Source organism: Mustela nivalis (genome assembly GCF_964662115.1).
Source record: "Mustela nivalis genome assembly, chromosome: 7".
In the NCBI taxonomy this organism is placed as follows: domain Eukaryota; kingdom Metazoa; phylum Chordata; class Mammalia; order Carnivora; family Mustelidae; genus Mustela; species Mustela nivalis.
Genome location: NC_139026.1, coordinates 4,438,582 through 4,460,760, shown reverse-complemented (window position 1 = coordinate 4,460,760; position 22,179 = coordinate 4,438,582). Strand labels below are relative to the sequence as shown.

Here is a 22,179-nt window from a genome sequence, read left to right as displayed (position 1 = left end):
ATTTTCAACTGAACGAGAAACAAAAATGCACGTCAGAATTTGCGGGGAGCTGCTAACGAACACGGGGCTTAGAGGGCATGGGAGCTCTCAGTGTTTATAGTTTGAAAAAACAGAGGTTTAAAACCAGGAATCTGAAGACGCTAGAGAGCAAATGAAAATCAAATTCTACAAAATAACCGCCCCACCCCCACCCAGAGATGGCCACGTCTGATCCCTGGAATTTGCGACTCTGTGAGAAGAGGTGGCGGAGGGGAATTAGGTGGCGGGTTAAGTGAAGGCTGTTGAAACAGAGAGATTATGCTGGGTTATTCGAGTGGACCCAGAGTGATCAATCGCAAGCGTCCTTGAAAGTGGAACCGGGAGGCAGAGGTTCCAAGTGCTGAGATCCGAGCAGGGCTGAGCCCCGCACTGCAGGCTTTGAAGGCGGAGGCAGGGTCTGCCAGCCAAGGAGTGTGGGGAGGGTCTGGAGGCTGGAAGAGGCCAAGAGGGACTTTGCCCGGTAGCCCCCAGAAAGGGAGAGCCCAGCAGACACCTTGATGTTAACCCCGAGAGACCTACGTCAGGACCCAAAGGTAAAACATTTGCCTTGTTGGGCTCCAAGTCATTAGTTACAGCAGCTATAGGAAATGAATACAAAAATCAGTGCACCTGGGGCGCCTAGGTGGCTCAGTCGGTTAAGCGTCTGCCTTCATCTCAGGTCATGATCTCAGGGTCCTGGGTTCGATCCCCACGTCAGGATCCTTGCTCAGCAGGAAGACTGCTTCTCCCTCTCCCTCTGCCCCTCCCCCCAGCCTGCTCTCTCTTCCTGTCTGTCTGTCTGTCTCTCAAATAAATGAATAAATTTTTTTAAAAATCAACATAGCCAATAATTGATTTTTAGAAAAGATTAATAAAACACCCATACCCCCTGGTGAGACTCATCAAGGAAAAGAAAGGCACAAATTAGCAACCCCAGGAAAGAGGGAACATCACTACAGATCCTACAAACTTTAAAAGGATAACAGAGGAACATTGGGAAAACCTTCATGTCAGTAAAGCTGACAACTGATGTGAATCAAATTCCTGGAAAACCATAACTTAAAACTGACACAAGAAGAAAATAAGAAAATCTAAAGAGCCTCGTATCTATTTTGAAAATTTGAATTTGTAACTCGGACTCTCGGGAGGAAAACTTCGGGCATTGATGGCTTCAATGGTGAATTCTGTCAAATATTTAGGGAAGAAACAATACCAGTTTGACAGGAACCCTGTAATTATTCTAATGAGGCAGAACCATCCTGATATGGAAACTTGACACAAAGGAGAGAGAGAGGGACCACTGCAGACCAGTATCATTCTTAAATGTAGAGCAAATCCTCAACAGAGTTCTAACAAATCGAACTAAGCAACATACACGAAGGATAATGAATCATGATAAGGTGGGATTTTTGCCAGAAACACAAGGTTGATTTAATGTTCAAAATCAACCAGGGCTGGGGCACCTGGGTGGCTCAGTTGTTAAGCGTCTGCCTTCGGCTCAGGTCATGATCCCAGGGTCTAGGGATCAAGGCCCACATCAGGCTCCCTGCTCAGCGGGAGGCCTACTTCTCCCTCTCCCACTCACCCTGTTTGTGTTTCCTCTCTCACTGTCTCTCTCTCTGTCAAAGAAATAAATATAAAAATTGTAAAAAAAAAAAAAATTAACTAGGGCCATTTGCTCTGTTGACAGAATAAAGGATTTTTTAAAACCGTAGTATTTCAGTACATGCAAAAAAAAAAAAAGTGATCAAATCCATTTATGATGATTTTTTTTTTTAAGTCATTTAGGAAGGTGAGAGAACATCACAAACTAGATAAACTACAAGAAAACCTACAGCTACCCCCCAGGGAATGGTACGAGACCGGAGGCTTCCCCCTGGAGAGCCAGGAAGGAGATGCTGTGTCCGCTGTCCCTCATCTTTTCCACCTCGAGCCCGGAGGTTCCAGCATCATGGTGGTCCATGCAGAGTCCGAGGGGATCCACAAAGTGCCCACCAGGCCCGGCCTCGGTGAGGGGGGGTGGTTCTGGCTTTGAAGGGGACGTCTGGAAATGCTGAACTTGGGGAGAAGTCTACAGGGGCTGCCTCTGCCCAGGAGGCCACCGAGGATGCTGACGTTGTTTTAAGGCAAATTGGGCCAGGTTTTCTGTGGTGGCCGGGCTTGTTCTGTCTGAACATGGCTTCTTGGCAGGATTGCCAGGCCACGCCAATCCTGTTCCCTGGCCCCAGACGCTTGGGCAGAGCGCAGGGGGGCTCCCTGCTAGCTTCTCAGGGAGGGACAGAGGCACAGTGGCTGGCTGTGCCCAGACCAGACCCCTTTCATCCCCTAGTTGCACACTCCCCCGCCCAACAACCACCCTAGGAAGGGGAGGGAACCTCGTGCAGCCAGAGCCATTCCCACTGGGAGGGGTGAGTGAGCGGGTCTATGGAAGGAGACCCTGGCCCCCGAGGCTGGCAGGCTGGGTCCTGCTGAGTTCACCCCTCAGGCACCCCTCGGATCAGGGCCCTGACCTGAGCCCAAGACCCTCACAGGCAGACCGCAGACCTGGAGAACTTTACCGGCGCCTCTATGCTCAAAGGCACGCAGGGTGAGCACTGGTCCCGGAGTCCTGGGCTGGGCTCTGCCCTCCATGGGGAGCCGTCACCAAACTCCCAGGAGGAGAGGATGGCTCCACCCCAGCTGAGGGCCCTTGTCCCACCCAGTGGCAGAATCGGTTTTAGAGTCTGGCTCCCCTGCCCCCCCCCCCAGCTCCCCTGGGGCTCCCATCCACAGTCCAGGCCCACAGGAAATGCCAAGCACAGCAGAGGCGCATGAAAACCAAGGAAAACGGCCCTCCGGTTGAATCAGACTCCGCGACCTGGGACCAGCGGACCAGCGGTCTCCCAAGAGCCTAAGACAGCGGGATGCCTGGCCTTCTGTTGGGACACAGGCCCAGAGCACGCAGATCTAATGCCGGAGCCAGAGCCAGTGGGAGAGTCAGGCAGCAGACAGCTCTCCGCCGGCACCGCCCCCCACCCCCTGCCAGCCCCGCCTGGCAAGCCTGCCCACTGTCCCAGCTGTGTCACCTCCCCCGCCAGCCGGCTGGGCTCTCTCCACAGGAATATCACCTGCCAACGGTCCACTGTTCAGCTGACCCAGCCTCCAGCCAGTGTTGAACCTCCCACCTTCCCTCCAGCTCTTTCCCCGTCAGTCTGAGGGTCTGGAGAAGGAGCCCGTCCTCCTGGTGGCCCAGGGAGAGCCTCCCCGTTGGCTAACGTCTCTGACAAAGGCCACCAGGAGCATCCCTGTGGGTGAGCAAAGAGGGTGGCCTGGAGGGAGGGTCACCACGGCAGCGGGGGGCGCTTAGCTAGAGGGTGAGGAAGGACTTACGGGACGTTGGGCGAGTGCTGGGGGGCACGGAACGGGGCGGGGGGGGGGTTGGTGGAGGAGGCGAGGCTCTGCTCCACCGGCCTGGGTGCTGTGCGGCAGGTGGCATCCCAGTAGCCCTTATCAGGGGCCCCTGGCTGGCTCAGTGCGTACAGTGTGCGAATCTTGATCTCGGGGGTCATGGGTACAGAGCTTAGTTTAAAAAAATAATAATAACAACAACCCCTAGTCCACAGAGCCTGGAGCCGGCTAGAGCTGGGTGTGGTCATTCTGCGGCCTGTACCGCGTTCCCACCGTCGTCCGTGTTCAGTGCTGACCTAAGGGTCTGTCTTTTCTCGATTCTCAGTTAGCGGCCTTGTCTGATTCTCTGCGTGGTGGTTTATACTCCGCGGGAGGACAAACTGGTCTGGAGAGAGAGGGCTCTCCCGAGAAGGGGAAGGGCTGTGTGGGGCCAAATGTGGGCCCTCCCCGCAGCCCCTCACATGTTTGGGAAATTTCCCGAATGCATCACATGCTGGGATGGAGGGCTCAGGGGTCGACACGGCGGAAAAGCCAAGCTCTGCACTGAGGTTTCCCAGGTTCCCTGGATTTCCCCTGGGGGCCAGGGACAAGGCGGGGGCAGCTATCCGGCAGTCTGGGTGGACTGGAAGCCTGGGTGGGCAGGGCCCGGGGACAAGAGTGGACATTCCCAAGACGAGAGGTTCAAGGTCGGATCGCAAGGAGTTCACTCCTTGGTACGAGCTTGTGGAGGCAGCCTCCATCCCGATGGCGCCCTCCTGAGCAGAGCTGGCACTTCCCAAGTCCAAAGGGAGAGTCCAGAGCCTCCCAAGAGAGACACGGCTAAGGTCTCCCCAACCCGCGTGGCCCTGGCCTGGGAGCAATGTGGCGTCCTCACAGCCTGGCTGGAACCCAGCTGCTTCCCAGCTCCCGCAGCCTGCTGGTCAACCTGAGCTTTGCGCACAGGTGCGATACCCCGGAGTAGCACACAGGTGCGACGTCCAGATGCGGCGCCCACACGTGGTGCCAGGTGTGGTGCGCAGGTGAGGCACGTATTTGTCAAAATGTCTCTGGGTTCCACCTTTATACAGCGCTCTGTCCGGTATTTCCAGCATTTGCCAGACATTCGCTGAGCACCTACTGTGGACCACGCCCGGGAACGCACCCCGGGGACACGGGGCTGAGGGCGGGGCTTCCCACTTCCATTCCAGAAGAGAAAATGGGGAGGTGAGAGAAGTCCCTCCACGGCCCCTCCCGTTTGTCGCGGCTTCCCGGCACGCCGGCTCTGCAACGGACGGGTGACAGAAGCAGTGTCATCTAACAGAGCGTCCGAGACCAACAGCCAAGTCCAAGACGTTGGAGAGCAGAAGGAAAGCAGCGTACGCAATGGGGACACAATGCAAATGTCGCCGGATTAGTGCTCAGAAACCCTTCTCTTCCCTTCGTGTTCCAAAATGCTGCGCAGCACCAACCTTTTAAATCTACAATAACAGATCAGATCTGCAAAGCAAGGAAGAGGGGCCCTCGGTTCTTCCACTGGGTAGGCAAGGTTGGGAGCCATTCTGTTTTTGCTTTTTCCATTGTTAGATACTTTATGTGTATTTTGTGCTACCTGTTAACCACATGGTTATGGGAGGAGAGTGAATCCCAAATCACTGGCTGATCTCAGGGCATCCCTGGAGGGCAGGCTTGAGGGCAGGGCTCAGCTGAGCTGCGGGAGATCAGATTCCAAACCCAGCCTTGCTGTGTACACTGGTCTCCTGTGGTCACTCGAACAAAGGGCCACACATTTATGAGCTTAAAACAAATCATTCTCTTGCAGTTTGAGAAGCCAAAAGTCGGGAGGGCTGCCTTCTTTCTGGAAGCTTAAGGAGAGAATCTGTCTTGTCACTTTTTCCAGCTCCTAGAGACCACCTGCATTCCACGGCTTGTGGCCTCCTCCCTCAAAGCCACAGGTGTGACATCTGTCCTCGCTCTCCTTTTCTGAGCCACACCACCTGTGTCTTCCAGTAGCCCCCCCCTCACCTCCTTCCGAGAAGGATCCTTGTGATAAAGGGGGCCACTGGGCAATCCAGGATCAACCCCCATCTGAAGAGCCTTAATCACATCTACAAAGTGCCTTTTGCCCTGAAAGGTAGTAGACTCACAAACTCTTGGATTAGGACGTGGACATTTGGGGGCGGGGAGGGGAGCGTGCATCACAGACCTCATGTCACACGCTCTATGACAGCAGGTAAGTCACCATACATTGCTGGCCCCTGGCTCTCGGTCTGCATGGACTGGGCAGGCGTCTCCAAGAGCCCCCCCCCCCCCGATGCAGGAAACCCTCAGAGTTTGTGGGCTTCCACCCTGTCCCACAACAGACACTCACTCATCAGAGAACTCAATTTTGCACAGGTCTATAGATTTGCAAAGGTGTCAGGCAATGAGCAAAAGCTTGTGAGATATTTTCCAGTGACTCAATCAACCCATGAATAAATACATAAATGCACAAACTCGTGAAATTAGCTGGTATGACCACCCCCATTGTGACGACAAGGAGCCTGAAGCTCAGAGGGGATAGGTCACCTGACAAGGGCGTCACCCTGGGCCTCCTGGTTGCAGAACGTGTGTCCTTCCAGCACCAGGACAGTCTGGGCACACGGGAGCACTGGCCTCCTGCGCTCACTTGGAGAGGAGAGGCAGGAAATGGAAGGTCAGCCGGCTGCTGCGGTGGGGACACAGGGCTCACCTGAGCCTCCTGGTGGTTTCCCACCGCCCCACGTGACCCTCGGAGCCGCTCTAGCACACACACGAGAGCTCGATCTGGGGTTTCCTGCCGGGCCTGGGAGACACTAAGTTCTCGGCGAGTTGCTAAAAAAGGCAGGCGGGCATCCTGGGGACACAGCCACCAATGTGCCCTCCAGGGGCTCCCAGGGGTCGGCTGCCGTGTATACCACCTGTGTCACCTTCACTGTCACTGTTTACCCCGGTCCTGGGCCCCTCAGGGGAGAAGAGCTCACACCCCCCAAGAGCCAGACAGAGAGGCTTCAAACCGCCAGGTCTTGGGTTCAAATACTATTACTCACTGCATGGTCCTGGGCATTTTTTTAACTTAATTTTTTTAGAGCCGTTTTAGGTTCACAGCCAAAATGAGAGGAAGGTACAGAGAGCTCCTATACCCCGCACCCCCCACGCACTGTCCCCCCCGCCATCAGCATCCCCCATCAGAGTGGGACATCTCTTACAACAGGTGAACCTGCGTTGACATAGCACCCAGAGTCCAGAGCTGACATTAGGGTCCCTCTGGGTGTGCATTCTGAAGGTCTGGACAAATATATAATGACATGCATCTACCTACCACGGTAATGTCACCCATGTGGTCCAGATAAGGGACACACAAAAGGGACTGTCCACAGAAGCATGGGCAGGTTAAGGAAGCACCCAGGGGCTGGGATTGCAGGAAGCTGCTACCATCCCTGGGGCTGGAAAGAACGAGCCGAGGAAGCGTGTTTCGTACGGAAGCCAGGGGACCTACAGCTGCAGCGGGCCTCCCAGCCAGAGCCGGGGATGCAGCCCGGCCCGTGGTCAGGGGGAGGAAACGGCCCACCCTCTCTGCCTCTCCCCACTCCTCAGCCCCAGCCAGGAACCAGGAGAGGATCCCACCCATCAGGGCGGACACAGACTGCCAGAGGATGGACCTGGTGGCGGTGGCCGGGGGGGGGGGGGGACAGGGATGCCACAAGTGAAAAGTGACCAGTGGTGCTCATTATGGGGCCATCCATCCCCACCCATTCTTTCTACAAACACCTAGTTGGCACCTTCTAAGTACCAAACACTGTCCTCACCGCTGGGGTCGCTTTGGGGGAAGAGAGGAGACAAGGCCCCTCTCTCAGGGAATTTGCATCCTGGAAGACAAGCCCAACACGAAAGAAATGACCAATTACAGAATAAAATGCCAAGCCCGAGTATTAGGAAGAGAACGGAAGCAGGACAAGGGAAGAAAGAAGAAAGGGAGGCTATTTGAGATTGTGCAAACATATGCTGCACATCCCCCGGGCCCGCTCGCCTCCCGTGCTCACTCCAGCTGGTCCCTCCGTGCAGATGCCCTCTCCACCCTCTGGACGCCCTGGCCCGCCCCCCAGGCAAAGGTGCTGGTCCCCGGACCCTGGCAAAGCCCACCAGTACACTCCCTCTCCTGGCCTCCGGCCACCAGGAAGGCCTGCTTCCTGACCTATGCGATTTTAACAGGAGCAGGTGGCCTGGCTTCAAACAAGCACCGTCACGGGAGAGAAAAGTCCTGAACACAGACAGAAGTGCCCGCATAATTGCACCTCAAAACTTGAAACCATCCCTACACTGTGACACACAGACGGACCAGTAACTGCCATGGGAAGGCCCCAGCCAGGCGGCCTTGCCCCTGAGGGCCTTCTACATTTTCTGCCTGTTAATCCTGCCACAGAAGTCCAGGAGCCTCCCTCGCCCCTGCCGCCCTTCCCAACACAACATCACAAAGGAGACAGGGGGACCTTTTTAAATGAAGGGTGAAAAGAACATCTTCTTTATGCTCTCGGGTGTGGGGCCGGGGTGCTCCGCCTGGGGAATAAGATACGGGGCGCTGGACATTTCAACCAGGCCAGTACTTCTCAGACTTCTCCGGGCCTGGGTATCCCCTGGAGAGCTTGTAAAACCTAGGTTCCTAGGCCCCAACCCTAGAGTCTGTAAGTCTGGGATGAGGTCTGAGAAAGTGCATAGCTGACAAGTTCAGGGTGATGCCCACGAGGCAGGTGGGGCCAGACTTTGAGAACCCCAGGTCCGGCCATTCAGATGCTGGAAGCGTCTGTTGGCTCCATCCCTGCCCCTCTGCCCGCCGCCAGATCCCGAGCGCCCCCCCCCACCCCGCCCAACCGGGCAGGGACAGAATCCGAATGTCTGATTTTTCCTTTCCGGCTCGCAGCGCCCCGCACAGGCCGCGGCTCGAGGAGAGGGCGCTCAGTGGGCGTTAGAGGACCGCCGCCCGGGGTGGGGGGTGGGGGGTTACTGGGTGGCCGGGGACGCCCCATCCCCGGCGGGCACCGCCTACAGCCTGCGCAGTGCACCGGGGTGCGGGATCCGCGGAGGGCGCCCCGGCCCCAGCTCCCAGCTCCCAGCTCCCAGCTCGGGCGGGCCCCTTCCCCGGCGGCCGCAGGTCGCCTCCTTCCGCGGGTCTCGCTCGCATCGGCCGCGGAGCCCGGGCGGCGGCGGCGGCCGGGGCCGCGTCCGCGTCCTGCGCCCCAGCGCGGGCCCGGGGGCGGGGCGGGGCGGGGCCTCGGCGGCCCCCTCCCCCGGCCCGGGCTCCGGCTCTGCGCGGTGGCGGCGGCGGCGGCGGTGGCGCGGGGACCAAGGTGAGCGGCGGCGACGGGCCCCGGAGGCCCCGCGCGGGAAGGGGGCTGGGGGGCCTGGGGGGTCGCACGCGCCCCTGAAGAGGCCGGGCCGGGGGCACCGGAGCGCCGTGTGTGTGTGTGTGTGTGTGTGTGTGTGTGTGTGTCTGTGTGCGCCGCGCGTCACGCGAGTTGCGGGGACATGGAATGGGGTAGGGGTCGGGTGTCCCCCGAGCAAGGGGCTCCAGCCTCTCTCACTACGAGTCCCCCGGGACCTCCCAGCTCCTCTCTCGGGGTCTCTCCTTCTCGCCAGCAACCCCCCCCCCCGCAAGGCCCCGCCCCGCCCCGCCCCCTTCTCGGCTCTGTCTCTGCGGGTGGGTCTCTGCCGGTGCGTCCAGCCGGGTGTCCCCCTGCCTTGTCTCCTGGCCTTCCTTCCCCAGCACTGCCCCCTCCCCATGGCCCCTCCTCCCCTCCCTTTACACGGCTCCCCCTTAACAGAGCAAACAAAGATGGTCAAGGCAGGGAGAACCTCCTTTCGGAGCCCTGTCCGGTTTCAACGCGGGGCCCCACCCCTCTGGCCTCTGGCCTGGGCCTCCTGCCACCTTCCTGTGGGGAGCTGGCTCTGCAGAACCCTGAGGGCGGGGGCATGGTCTGGGGCAGCAGTTACATCTGAGGGCAGAGACCCCAGGGCTGGAGCACAGAGGGGTCTGTGGCCTCGGAACTAGGGAGCTCCCTGCACATCCTTTGAGAGGTGGCGGGCAGGGCAGGGCAGGGCAGACTTGCGTGCGTCCGGGTCTGGGTCTGGCAAGATCAGACCATGCGCTGGACCCAGTTCACAGGAGCAGGGCCTGACGCTTTCTAAGATTGTTTCCAGTGGAAACACAGCAGGGGAAAATGTGCTGGGCTCGGGGAGGGTCCCTGGCCTGGGGGTCACTGGGTGTGGTCTTGGCCCCGACCAGCCCAGCCACTTCCTGTGAGCAGCCTCCATTTCCCCATCCGTGCCTCAGGGCACCAGTGACACAGTGCACAGCTGCCTGGAGTGGCCATCGCGGTCCAGGTGATTAGTGATGCTTTTGGCGACATCCTCGCTGGGCGGGAGTTCCCCGGGATTCCAAACAGCATTCCTTGGACTGCATCTGGAGGGGGAGGTGGGGCTCCCTGTGGCCTCGCAGACCTCCTGCACCGGGTGCAGCCTGAGAACGCTTCCTGGAGGGGTAAGCTAGGGGCTCCAGGAGGTGGGGTCCAGGACCACCAGATTGTCCAATTCAATGACAGTGCTTGATAAAACGCCAGTGCCTGGGCTCTCGTCCTGACCGGGAATTCGCATCTTAGAGCTCACCCCCCCACCCCCACCGCATGCACGTGCAAATATGAACACTGCTGAACACAAGATCACATACTCCTTCTGGCCTGTGGGCTGTGGGGTGGACCCAAGAGCAGCCCAACCCAGGGGCTTGGTCTCACCAGTCCCCTGGGCAAACCACTCCCACTTCCTGAGCCCAGGTCCCATCTGGCAGCGGGGCATGGCCTCCCAAGGGTCTTTCCTACCAAATTGTCTGGGATTCTGAGCCGTTTGTTGAAAATATGGGGGCGGGAGGGTGCTCTGGTGTCAGGGAGACCTCGGTCAGCTTCGCAGGGCCACCTCTGGCTGTCCGTGTGGTCTGACCAAGTGACTCTGCTTCTTGGGGCCTCCGTATTTTCCATCTGAAAACTAGAAATCCTAGTATCCCCCACTCCTCACAGGTAGTCAGGGGATCCAAGGCGGCGCACTGCTTGACACTTGGCAAGCTCCCCATTCCCGCGAACCCGGGGTGAGCCATGAGAGAGGTGGGCACCGTCTGTGTTGCAGCTACCTGAACGACCTGGTGATGGAGGCGTTCATGTGGACGTAATGTCTCCCCGTCAGGGAAAGCGGTCGGTGCAGAAACATTTGTTTGCAGATGGATTTGTTTGTTTGTTTCTAATGGATGGATTAAATGGATGGGGCTGGTTGAGCGGCATCGCCTGGGCGGCCGGGCAGCGTTCCGTGGGATCGGCTGGGATGCTGGCGCCAGCTCTTTCTGAAGACAGGCACTGGGAGATGACACCCGGGTCTCCCAGGCGGCTCCCAGCAGAGCCAGGAGGGGCTGGGGCCCTCTCCCCACCTCTTCAAGGTGCCCTGGGTCCTGGGCGTTCATGGACGTGAACAAAATCATCTCCTGGGACGTCTGTGAGGAGGGCGGGCTCCCAAGACACCCATGGAAGGACAGGAAAAGCCATTCATTCTTTCATTCATTCCCTCGCTCATTCCCACTGGCCTTCTCCAGGCCTGGCAGATGGCAGGGGGGTCCTGGTTGAGGCAAGAAGGGAGAAGCCACAGATGCCATCTGAACGGGGAGCTGTAGGGTCAGACTGTGGGGTCCTTGCTGCACAGGGTCACACAGTGGGGTCAGCATGTCCTGCTTTAGGCTCACCCAGAAGCCTTGGGTGGCCTCGGGATACGCGTTGAAGAAGACCCAGCTACGCCCCGAGTCTGAGTCTGGAGAAGCAAATGAGAGTCTTGGACTGCTGTGAAGACATGGGTTTAGTGGCACAAAAAGGTGACTTCCTGGTGACACCGTAACCCTCTTTTTGCCTTTTAACCACATCCCCCTTAGATGTCTCAGAACCAAATCTCAGTGGGGGAGCACCAGCAGGAGGAGGGCTTGGAGATCTGTGTGTGACCCCAGTTCTGGTGACTCAGGAATCCCTAAGTCCAGGACACGGCTCCAGGCAGTGGGGAGGAGGAGCCAGCCAGGCCCAGAGAGGGGCCGCAGGGGCCGGGGACCCCGGAGTCAGGCCGGCCTGTTGCAAATCCTGACAGCTCCGTCCAATAGCTGTGTGGCCGTGGGAAAGCTGCCTAACCTCTCTGAGCTTCAGTTGTGTCATCTGCATTGGGTCGCTTGGACAAAACTGTTGAGATGATCAAAACCTTGGTTTCCCGAGCTGGGCTGCTCGGGTCTGAATCCCGGCCCCGCCTGTCCCCAGCTGTGTGACACTGGCAAGGCCCTCGACTTCTGTGCGCCTCGATTTCTTCATCTGGAAAGCGGTGAGAAAGGCAAGCCCTCGGAGCATAGGGTCGCGGTGAGGATCTGGTGGCTCCGCATAACGCCCTGAGAGGGACAGTCCCTGTGTAAGACAGGAAGAGTGGCGGTCCGGCCACCGGCTCTCGCCATCACGGTGCTCGGATGTGTGGCCTTCCGCTCAGGCTGGCGTTAGGCCCAGAGTTACTGTCAGCATCGGGGTCAGCGATAGCGTCTTTGTGCACCTCCGGCGTGGCGGGAGGACTCCAGGACGGGCCCGGGGAAGCCTTCAGCTCCTTCTCGCGCCCATCTGTACCCTCCGGGGAGGACAGTGAGGCCACCGACTGTCTGCGCCCTGGGAAAAGTGGGGGTAGGGGTGCAGGGGCTGGGCCCCTTCTGAAAAGATTATCAAGAAAATCGCAGCTCATTTCAGCAGGAAGTAGTGCTCTCTCCTCGGTTCGGATTCCAGAGAGTGGGCTGACCCCTGGGAAGAAGGGGGCTGCTGTTTCTTGAGCACCTACCATGTGCCTGGTCCCATGTGCAGATTCTGCAGGGACTAGCCAGCCCAGAGGGTGAGCGTGGCCGATTCAGAGGCCCAGTGGTTTGCCTGGAGACCCGGGCAACAAGGACCAGGGCTGGGGTTCAGACCTAGGCCGACTGGCAGGTGTGCACGCCCCCTTTCTACCCCTCTGTGCTACCCGCCTGAAGGTCAGAGAATGTCACCAAAACACCCCAACATCAGGACCCACCACAGTGGGCTCCTCTGACCCCAGCAGAAGTCTTGCTCGTTTTCTGGAAGGTTCTTAAGGTTTTGCTGTCTGTGCCATCAGCTGAACTGGTTAAAAAGCTTCTATGTGTTGCCCCAAGCAGTTTCTCCAGCAACACCAGTGTGCCCGGAGCCCAGAGGAGAACCCAGGAGGAAAGATCGGGGGAGGGAGGATCCAGGCCGGGAGGGAGGCCCCCACTCAGCACCAGGAGACCTGCGTTCTGGTTCTGGTTCTGCCACATACCCTTTGAGTCTGAGAGGTCATTCTCCACGCCTCAGTTTTCAAATCTGTGAAATGGGAACTTCAATTTCTACCGTGTTTGGTTCCCATGGGGGAGAGGGGTAAGGTAAAGCTACAGAATAGTAATAGTCAGCACATAAGCAGCCCTTGAGATGCACCTCATGTAACCCTCCAAGGCCATGGTATGACCCCATTGTACAGATGAGGAAGGCAAGGCACAGAGAGGTCAGTCTCTTGTCCAAGGTCACACCACTGGTAAGTGTTTAGGTCTGATTAAGATGGGCGGAAAGCCAGCCATCGAGGACACATATTGATGATAATAAACATGATGCCCCCTGCTTGATTAGTTCCTGTGACAGGGAGCTCACTACCTTATGAGTTCCCTAGGACTGTTAGTCTCGGACTTGAGTAAGTGGTGGTGATGGTCCCTGGCCCAGCAGACTCAGCGTGGAAAGGGACGCCTGGGAGAATAGGCTGAGCTTTGATCGTGCTGGGAAGCCCAGCCGTGGAGAGGTAGGGAGCTATGGTTTTCACTCTGTTACGAAGTGGGGGTAAGAACCCCGCGGCACAGGGCTGCTGGGAGGTGTGAACAGGGGGTGTGATGTCAAGTTTCTGGCAGCAGCAGGGGCTGGAAACGTGGCAGCTGTTACTACTGTCGTGTTGTTACTCCTGCGCTTACTGTTAGTATTAGGATTATTTGGGTCCCGTGCCCCTAGGAAAATCATGGACCCCTGTGAACAGGAGCCAGGCGGTCTACGTCCCTGGGTCACACCCTGCGACATGCTCAGTGTTTATTGATCGGACGCCTGATGTCCCGCTCCCTCCAAAGAGAATGTCTTCATGTGGGCGAAGTGCTGGGAGACCTTTCGTTTCCAGAATCTCATCCTGTGCCCCACGAGTGGGGGTTGTTAGCTCCATTTTAGAAACGGTCTTAGATAGCGCATGGGCCGGCCCAAGGTCACACAGTAAAAAGAAGGAAAGCCAGGAATGCTTCCTGGAGGAGGTGGCATGACACTGGGCCACCAGGATGGGACGTGTGCCTGAGCCAAAGGGCAGAGGGGGCCAGTGCTTTAGGCATGGTGAAGAGGAACGTAGGAGCTGTCCACGGGGCAGCGCTGAGCCCCGCACCCAGCCTGCGGCTCACAGCCCAGGGCAGGGCAGAGTGTGGGTGAGGCTCAGGGGGCATTTGCTGAGCCGAGCTGACCTGAAGTCTCAGCGGAACAGTAACGTGCTAGCGGTCTGGGCTCCTGACCCCACCCTGCACCCCACCCAGCCACTTCCTTCTGTCCGGGCAGGAAGGAGTGCTCTGCCGGCTCAGAGGTGGCAGGCACCTTCTTGGGGACGGCTCTGTGAGCAGTGATAAAATATTTATCTGAAACAGCGACATCTGGGCTTCCCTGCACAAGGCGCAGCCAGGGGCAGCTCCCCTCCCTAGACTTGCGGCCTCCCTGCATCCTGCTGAGTCACAGGGCAGGCCGGCGAGCCCCCTGCCTGCACCCCCCTTGGCCCCTCTGTCCTTTGGCCGCATGCGCACCTCCTAATGTGTAAGCCATTCAGCTGCCCACAGGGCACCCAGCACAGTGAGTGCTGAGGGCTCCAGAGCTTATCCAGCCGCCAAGGTCACGGGCAGAGGAGGCCTGAAGGCCGGGATCCCCATGCACTCACCCCTGCAGGGTCCCACCTCCTTGGTCCTCACAGCAGCCGGCAAAGGAGGTAGGACCTCTTGCATCTCTGTTGGGGGTGGGGAAGGATACCAAGGCTCCGAGCAGGGGTGCAGCCCATCAAGTCTCCAGCTGCTAGTGGCTGAGCGGAGGTTTGGCCCTCGTCTGTCTGACTCCTGTCCCTGGGAGGACAAACTCAGTTCTAGCCAGAATCGGGGGCCGGGCTGTCTGTCCGTCCTGATGTGACCCAGAGCTATGACTTCGGGTTTGTGCTTTTGATTTTCAGAGTAAAAGCAACAACAAAAAACAGTAGCAGATGGCTTCTTCCTACGGCCTCATGGTGGGGAGGAAGAGCAGGGGTTTCAGATTCTTTTGTTCGCTCATTCATAAAATATCTTCTGGGTGCACTGGCCGCAGGCCACCATGCGAGGCTCCGTGGACCCGTGGGGGACACTGATGCCACAGTGGGGGGAGCCCACGGAACCGTCAGGCCTGGGTTCAGCGCCCAGGCCCGCTCACCGCCTGCTTACATGTTGGGGGAGCTCCGGCAGACCGCCCCACCCCTTTGAGCCTCGGCCTCCAGGCTGTGGCTTGAGGGTCAACTGCTCTTTCCCGAGTGAAGATCGCACTTGTGTCATTTCTCTCTGTCACCTCTGCACACCAGCCTGCTGGGCATTCACTGGCCTTGGGACCAGGTCTGGTTTCCGAGAGACCCCAGCAAGCTTTGCGGTCAGCTCTCCCAGGGAGGAACTGGAGCTGGTGGCCCGAGGGGCTTTGCAGAGCTGCTGCTCTAAGGCAGTGGCTTTTCCCAAGGGGCTTGGAGTTCTGAAGGCAGGCTCTGGTCCTGGAGCCGCCCTTGTCACCCGCAGGTGTAAGAGGGAGCCCGGTCGCATGCAAGCTACTGATGAGATACCTGTGGGTGGCCGGGGGTCATCTCCACCCCCCCGAGGACTCCCACCCCCATGCTGGATCGAGCCACCGTCGCCCCTCACTGCCTGCCCACGCGCGGGGGCATCTCATCTGCCTATTTCCTCTTCACTTGTCCCTCCTCTCAGCCCCCCCCCCCCCCGGCGTCCCTCTGCCTGGAACTCCTCCTGCCCTTCTTCAGCTTCACTGGGGCTTTTCCCTGGTTCTTCAAGGCCCTGCTGGAAAGTGCCCTCCTCCTCCAGGAAGCCTTCTCGGCTGCCCCACATCCACCCAGGCAAGATGGGGCAGCCCGTGGAATCCTGGTTTCTACATTTGCGGCAGCATTTAGCGCCCCATGCTCATCTGTTCCCAGTCTCTCACCCTCCAAAGGCTCCAAGGTGGGGCTCTGCCTGATCCATCTCTGGGTCCCCAGGCTCAGCCTGGGGCTGGCGCAGAGAGGAACCCCGGGAGTGTCTGATGAATGGACGAGTGAGGGAGGGAGAGAGTGACACCCAGGACCGTGGCAGGGTTTCAGAACCAGGTGGTCAAGGACAGCAGTAAAGCTAGGAGGTGTGCTCCATGGGGAAACCCACTGCCTTTCTGGACCAGTCTCTGCAGACAGGGACTCTGTGTACCTGGCCTTCAGACACAACAGACGTTCAGTGGGAGAGGAAGGATTTCTGGGGACCATGAGAGAGACAGCCGGCGGAGGCTTGTTGCAGAGACTCAGGGATCCGGAGGGCTGGCCTCCCGGCCTTGGAGCCATGTGACCCCGAGCAGCTCGTCCCATCCGTCAGGCCTCGCGTCCATCCTGCACAGCCGGCATCTCCGTGTTGGAGAGAAGCCAGCAGGTGGCAGGGCGCGTTCAGGGGCGTTCGCTCAGTAACACGCACGTGTGTTGAGAGGCATTTGCTAAACTCTAGGAGGCCGTTGCCACAAAGACACATCCCTGCCTGCTGGGCGTAAGTCTCCATCGGACTGGCCTGACATAGTCCGAGGAGGGAGGCTAAAGGAACGCAGACCCACGGTGCCACGGACTTGTCACAAAGGGCAGCCCAGGGGAGGCCTCAGCCCAGCCATCAGCTTGGGACCTTGCTGGTGGGTGGGTTTGCTCAGAAAGCAGGTGGGCTAGGCCTGTGAGTGCTGCGTGGCTGGAGCCCTGAATGAGGGTGAGGCAGGGGTGGTAAGACCCTGGAGGAGAGGGCTGGACAGGACCCTGAGTGATGCAGCGGGGAGAGGGCGTATGCCCCGCCCCAAGAGCATCGCAGGAACAGCATCCCCTGAGCCCTGAGCCCTCCACCCGCCACCCTGCCCCTGCGGCAGGCTCTTTGCATTAAGGAGCCCCTGAGATCCTTGCCCTGACCTTACGAGATAGGCACTGCTGTGTCCCCATCTCACAGAATGGGAAAACTGAGGCCAAGTCACAGTAAGGAACAGAGCTGCACTTTCCGAGTGCAGGTCCTTTTGTCTCTAGAACCCAGCTTGGAACCCCTGGCCTTTCCTGCAGCCCTGCCTCTCACAGAGCCTCCAGGCCTTCCGCTGGCTCATCTGCAGAGAGGGCCTCAGCAGCTGACATCATAGAGCAAGGGGGCACCGTCACAACCCTTACCACCTCCAGTCCTCCCTGAGACTTGTTCTGTCGTCTGTGGTCAGAGCGTCACCCAGGGTGCCTGGTTAGGGGACGAGATACAGCACAGGAGGTACCCTGGGACAGGTGAACCCCCAGAAATGGGAAATGAATGTCATGTCCCAAGATCAACCAGAAAGAGCTCTAGGCAGCAGCAGGCCCCTGCCACGGAGATCTGCCCACTGAGTCACAGAGGGGGCTGGCCCAGTGCAGGTGAGCTCCTTCCTCATCTTTACCTGAAGGTAAGGAGAAGGAGCCAGTGAAGGGAAAAGGCCTCCTCTGTGCTGACAGTCAAGGTCAGGGGCCATCATCTTGTTCTATCGGCTCCAAGGCCAAGAGGACCCTCCAGGAGACTATGGGCCCTCATGTTGGGCGGCTGGGGATAGTTGCTAAGAATGTCTCTGAGATAGACGAGCTTCTCCCCTATATGTATGATAGCAGATGCTGTAGGCAGGAGGGAGGGGGAAAGGGCCTGCGTAGGCCCCAGCCAGGGCTCACCATCTTTGCTCTGGCAGGAGCCCCGTTGTCAACTGCACAGGCAAGGTGGGGTGGGCTGGTCCCTCTGGGTGTGGCCTCGGATGCTGAGCTCTAGACATGCCCAGTGCAGGCCTCTGCCCCTGTTGGTAAATGGGAACTGCTTCCTCCCCCCAACATTGTCTCTTCCTGCCAGAGCAGTTACGATGCCCAAGTAGAAACCAAGGCTGGCCCAGGGTAAAAGCTTTGGCCAAGGTCAAATTCAAACCCAGCACTTAGCTCAGGGCCTGGCACATGCTAGGTTCTCAAGAAATACTCACCGAATGAAAGGGAGGGGAGTGCATGCAGCCTTTGGTCCTGTCCTCACAACTCTGCGTCCCTGGTGAAGGGTGGCTCGCAGCCTGCCCACCTGAGAATGCTGTGTGTGAATTCTAAGGTGTACTTATAACTGCAGGAGCCGACCAAGGAAAGAGTCTGGAACATGTCCTTAATAGTGAGGGGTCCCACTCTCAACCTCCAAGCAGCCTGGGCAGTGCTGTCCTCCAAATGCAGATGCACATGAGGCCCCAGGGCTCATGGAGGAGACGTTGCTGGGTTAGGTCACCCTGGGCAGGGTTTTGCAGGATGAATAGGAGTTGGCTGTCCAGGCCAGGCTTAGAGAAAGGTCTTACCAGATAGAGTGAAGGGCAAGCATGTGGCCATGAACTGGGCCTGGCCTCCAAGGACAACAGCTTTCTCCAGGATGTTGACCTCCACTTTCATTCACCTGGAAAGCCTCAGGGAGGCTCTTGCTCCCCTTCCTCTCCCCTTACACATCCCCAGAGCTGACAGCCTGGTGGGTTACCTACAAGAGGGCTGGGAGCTTATAGCCTCATCCTTTTGTCTCATCCCTGTGGCGCAGCCCTAGAGACCTCTTGCTGTCACCTGGCCCTCCAGTTGGGGGGGGGGGGGGGGAATCCCTGCGGGGTGAGCCAGCACAGGGGAGGAGTAGAGCTTACAGGTGCTACAAGGCACCTCGCCGCCTTGGTTCCCAGGGAAGAGCTAGCGCTCATCCATCCCCACCTTGTCCACCAGCCACACTAGGAACCTCAGGGAAAGAGCCAAACCAGGAACTACCAAGAAGACCAGCACGAGGAGCCCCTGGGGGGCCAGGCCAGGTGACTGGGCAAGGCTGTCCTCCCTCACCCGGGACCCAGAGAAGAGCTGAGGGAGAGCAGGTGGCGGGACACTGCGTCTGCCTCCAGGTCAGAGTCTAGCTTTCTGGCTCAAAGGACTCAGCGGATGAGCAGTAGGGACCAAGCCTGGGGTGACTGCATCATGCTCTTGGGGCACCCAGGGAGCCCGGATCTGAGCCCAGCCGGCTGACCTTGCCCGCAGGCAAGGGTTTCCCAAACGGATGCAGGTCAAGGAGGGCTGGGGACAGGCCCCAGGGCTTTTCAGCTAATTGAGCCTCATGTGACTTCCCCCCACCCCCAAGTACTCACAGAGCCGGAGCTATGGGTCCAGCCTCACCTTGGCAGCCCAGTGGAAGGGGGCTCCACGTTGTTGGGTGAGGTGACCCTGGGCAGGGTTTTGCAGGATGAACAGGAGTTGGCTGACCAAACGCAATGGCCTCCGTGCCTCACTTCACATACATGGCCCCTTCCACCATCACCATGGCCCCGTGAGGTCCTGTCATCATCTCCACGTGACATGAGAAGTCCTCATGCTGGTAGTGGTGGAACCTGGTGGGAGACTGAAGCCGACAGAACCTAGGGGCCGGCAGGGTTTGCAGTGCAGGAAGAGAAAGGGACTGGAGCTAGCCCATGGACATGAGAGGTCTGAACCCCAGGCAGTGGCCTTTCTAGAACCTTCACACACCCCATGGCCGGCAGCATGGCACACACTCTCCCCCCACGCTCCACATCCCCTACCTGGTGGGGCTCTTGTCCTTCACATGCCCTATAGGTCTGTTCCCCTCATGGAATACCTCTCACCCTCACCTGGCTTCACTCCAAGCCCAGCTCTTGGGGCTCTGGAGACACAGGGGCCAATCCTGGAGGAAGGCCCTGTCTGTCCAAGTTCCAGCTACGGCCTCGCACTGGGCAGGTCTGGGACGGCAGGCGCTGTGGGTGAAGAGCACGGCAGGAAGACCCGAGGGCCACCTCCCGACTGCCTGTGTGGCCTTGTGTTTACGGCTCCAGAGCCCCTCCCAGTGGGCTGCTGGGAGATTACATCCTGTGGAGTTGCTGAGCACAAGACCTGCCCCTGCTGAGGGTGCGGCCCACCGGGCCCTGCAGAGAGAGGTCATCTTTCCAGGCCTGTTTAAAATAGCACAGCTGCTGAGGGCTCTTCAGGACTCCCCAAGGCAATCTCTGTCCTCCACCCACTGCCTCCTGTGGCTCTGCCCACCCGTGGCTCACCAGGAGGTGCTCACGATGACTGATGACTCTGCGGTGGTGGCCTCCGGCTCAGAGCTGGGCTCAGATCTCAGCCCTTCCCTTACCTGCTGTGCACCCAGGGCCAGCCAGTGTCCTCTGAACGGCAGCCTCCTCGTTGTGAAACAGAGCGGGCATTCTGACCGGTAAGGCAGCCCCGCGAGGGAGGGAAGTGGGTTCCCAGCGCCCAGTAGGACCTCAGCATCTGCTGCTTTTCCCTGGCCTGTGCTTGGCTATTAGAAAAATGTCCCTAAAGTCATACCTGTGGCTGTGTTGTTACTATAAGCGTTATCAAGATGTACCTGGAATGACAAAACAAATAAATAAAGCCAGCCAGGAGGTTCCAGGCAGGACAGTCCTGCCTGTGGGTGATCTGCGTGTCCCACCGGCCTGAGGCCTCAGTCTCCCTATCTATAAAATGGACAGCTGGACCCTATGAACTCCCGGCGCCCTTTGGGCTGGGCTTCCTGTGGGAACCAGTAGAGGGAAGAGGACTCAAGGAGTCCATGTCAGAGCAGGGTGGCCCCGCAGCCTACACTGGGGAGCCCAACACTCATTTCCTCCTGCTGCTGGGGGTCAGGTGGTTTTGTTAAATGCCTTTCTTAGACCCTGTGTCCGTTCCCAAACTTAAACCATGTTCATGGATGGGGCTAGTGGGAGGGGAGTGTAGGGCCGTAGACACAGGTGCATACAGAGGGGAGCGTGTCAGAGGGACCCCAGGGGGTGTGGGAGAAGGTCCTGTCCCCACAGGCACCTCTGGGAGTGGAATCCTGAGTCTCACTCCCCTGCCCTGCCCCCGCTGGCCCCAGGAAGGGAGCGTGATTGGTGCAGCTCCCTCTGCTCAGTGCGGCCCCTGAGGAAATGGCGCACTGCTCTCCCTGACCCCCGTGTGCCTGCAGGAACATCGCCCACAGCTTCACCAGCCTGTCTACACAGCACGATTCGTCATCCCTGTGTCAGCGGGGATCGCGATGGTGTGATCGTGTGTGACCTCCCCAGGCCTGTGCTTGGCTATTAGAAAAATGTCCCTAAAGTCATACCTGTGGCTGTGTTGTTACTATAAGCGTTATCAAGATGTACCTGGAATGACAAAACAAATAAATAAAGCCAGCCAGGAGGTTCCAGCACACCTGTGAGATATGGACTGATTTTTGACTCTGCGCTTCCTAGCGACCAGAGCAAAGAGGAAGGATCAAACCCGAGAGTTGAATGCCCTTCAGAGGAGAGCACAGGTTTCCTGGTAATGAGACCCGAGGGGTCCCGTGCGATGGGCTGACCCGAGTCCTTGGTATTCCTGTGGTCTGGCTTGATCCAAGGACCTGGTGTCTGGAACAGGGTCCCCAGGCTGCCCTAATGACAGGGGAAAGAGAGGGAGGCATCCTCAGGGGGTCTGTGAGAAGGGCCCAGTGAGGTCCCATAACCTCGAGAGGGCTGAAGGGTCCTGGGTCATCTTCAGGCTCCACAAGGATTTCACCTTCATCTGTTAGAGAGAGAACCATGTGTGTTTAAGAACAGAAATAACCTTTCCCCTCCTCCAGATCTGTCCCCTCGCACACACCTATCCAGGTGTCCAGGAAACTGGGACCAGTGAGCCCTGTCCGCATGCCCAGGACGCTGGCTTCCCAGTAGGGAGCTGGTTTTTATAACATCCTGCGTTCTTGTTCTCTGGTACGCCTTTGACAGTGTTAAGCAAATTCACTTCGGGGTCTCTTTTGAATGGTTTCTTGGCTCAAGCCCTCGGGGGTTTTGTTCTGACAGTTGTGGCTTGTGCCTCCTTCCCACTGGTGGCCCGTTGCCTTGGGCGCTGCATCCTTGGGATTGAGTTTCCTTCTAGCCAGGGGTTATCTGTAGACACCTGCCCGGCTCGGGGGGCCTGACGCTCCAAGGCACCTTCCTCGGGTGGGCTGCCCGAGGCTATCACCAGGCTGGTCAGATGGTGGGCAGATGTGGGCAGATGCCCACACAGGTTCTAGGAGACGTGCATGCTCTTCCAGCTCCCTGGAGCTCAGGGAGACACACACCAGGTTTCTCGGCCATCTCTCTTGGCCCGGGGGCAGATCTTTTTCTCAGCTACCCATTTATTAGAGGAACAGGCCCCCTCGAGAGCCCTGGCTTTGTGTGAGGGACTCAGTTGTCTCTCACACCTACCTGCTCAGCATCTTCCCTCCTGACTGCTGGTTTGACCCTCTGTCTCAAGACCCCAGTTTTTACCTCCTGGCCTTTTCCTGGGACTTCACTGTTACGCTGATTAGAGCACAGTGAGGGGAGCGGCTGAGACTGAACCACACAGACGTGGGAGCCAGTCCACCTGGGCTTGCACCCTAGC

At 58.5% G+C, this 22,179-nt stretch overlaps 1 protein-coding gene across 3 annotated transcripts in view; it reads left to right on the top strand.

The window, feature by feature from the left end:
* The first annotated feature begins 8,615 nt into the window (after window positions 1-8,615).
* Window positions 8,616-22,179, top strand: part of PRR5 (proline rich 5) — a 51,648-nt gene continuing 38,084 nt past the window's right edge. The window contains exon 1 of one of the 3 annotated variants that reach the window (XM_082739835.1): window positions 8,616-8,744. The gene's annotated coding sequence lies outside the window, so the exon portion shown is untranslated. Of the gene's footprint in view, window positions 8,745-14,370; window positions 14,482-22,179 lie in introns of those variants that run through there. The other 2 variants (XM_082739838.1, XM_082739836.1) reach the window with 2 other exon arrangements.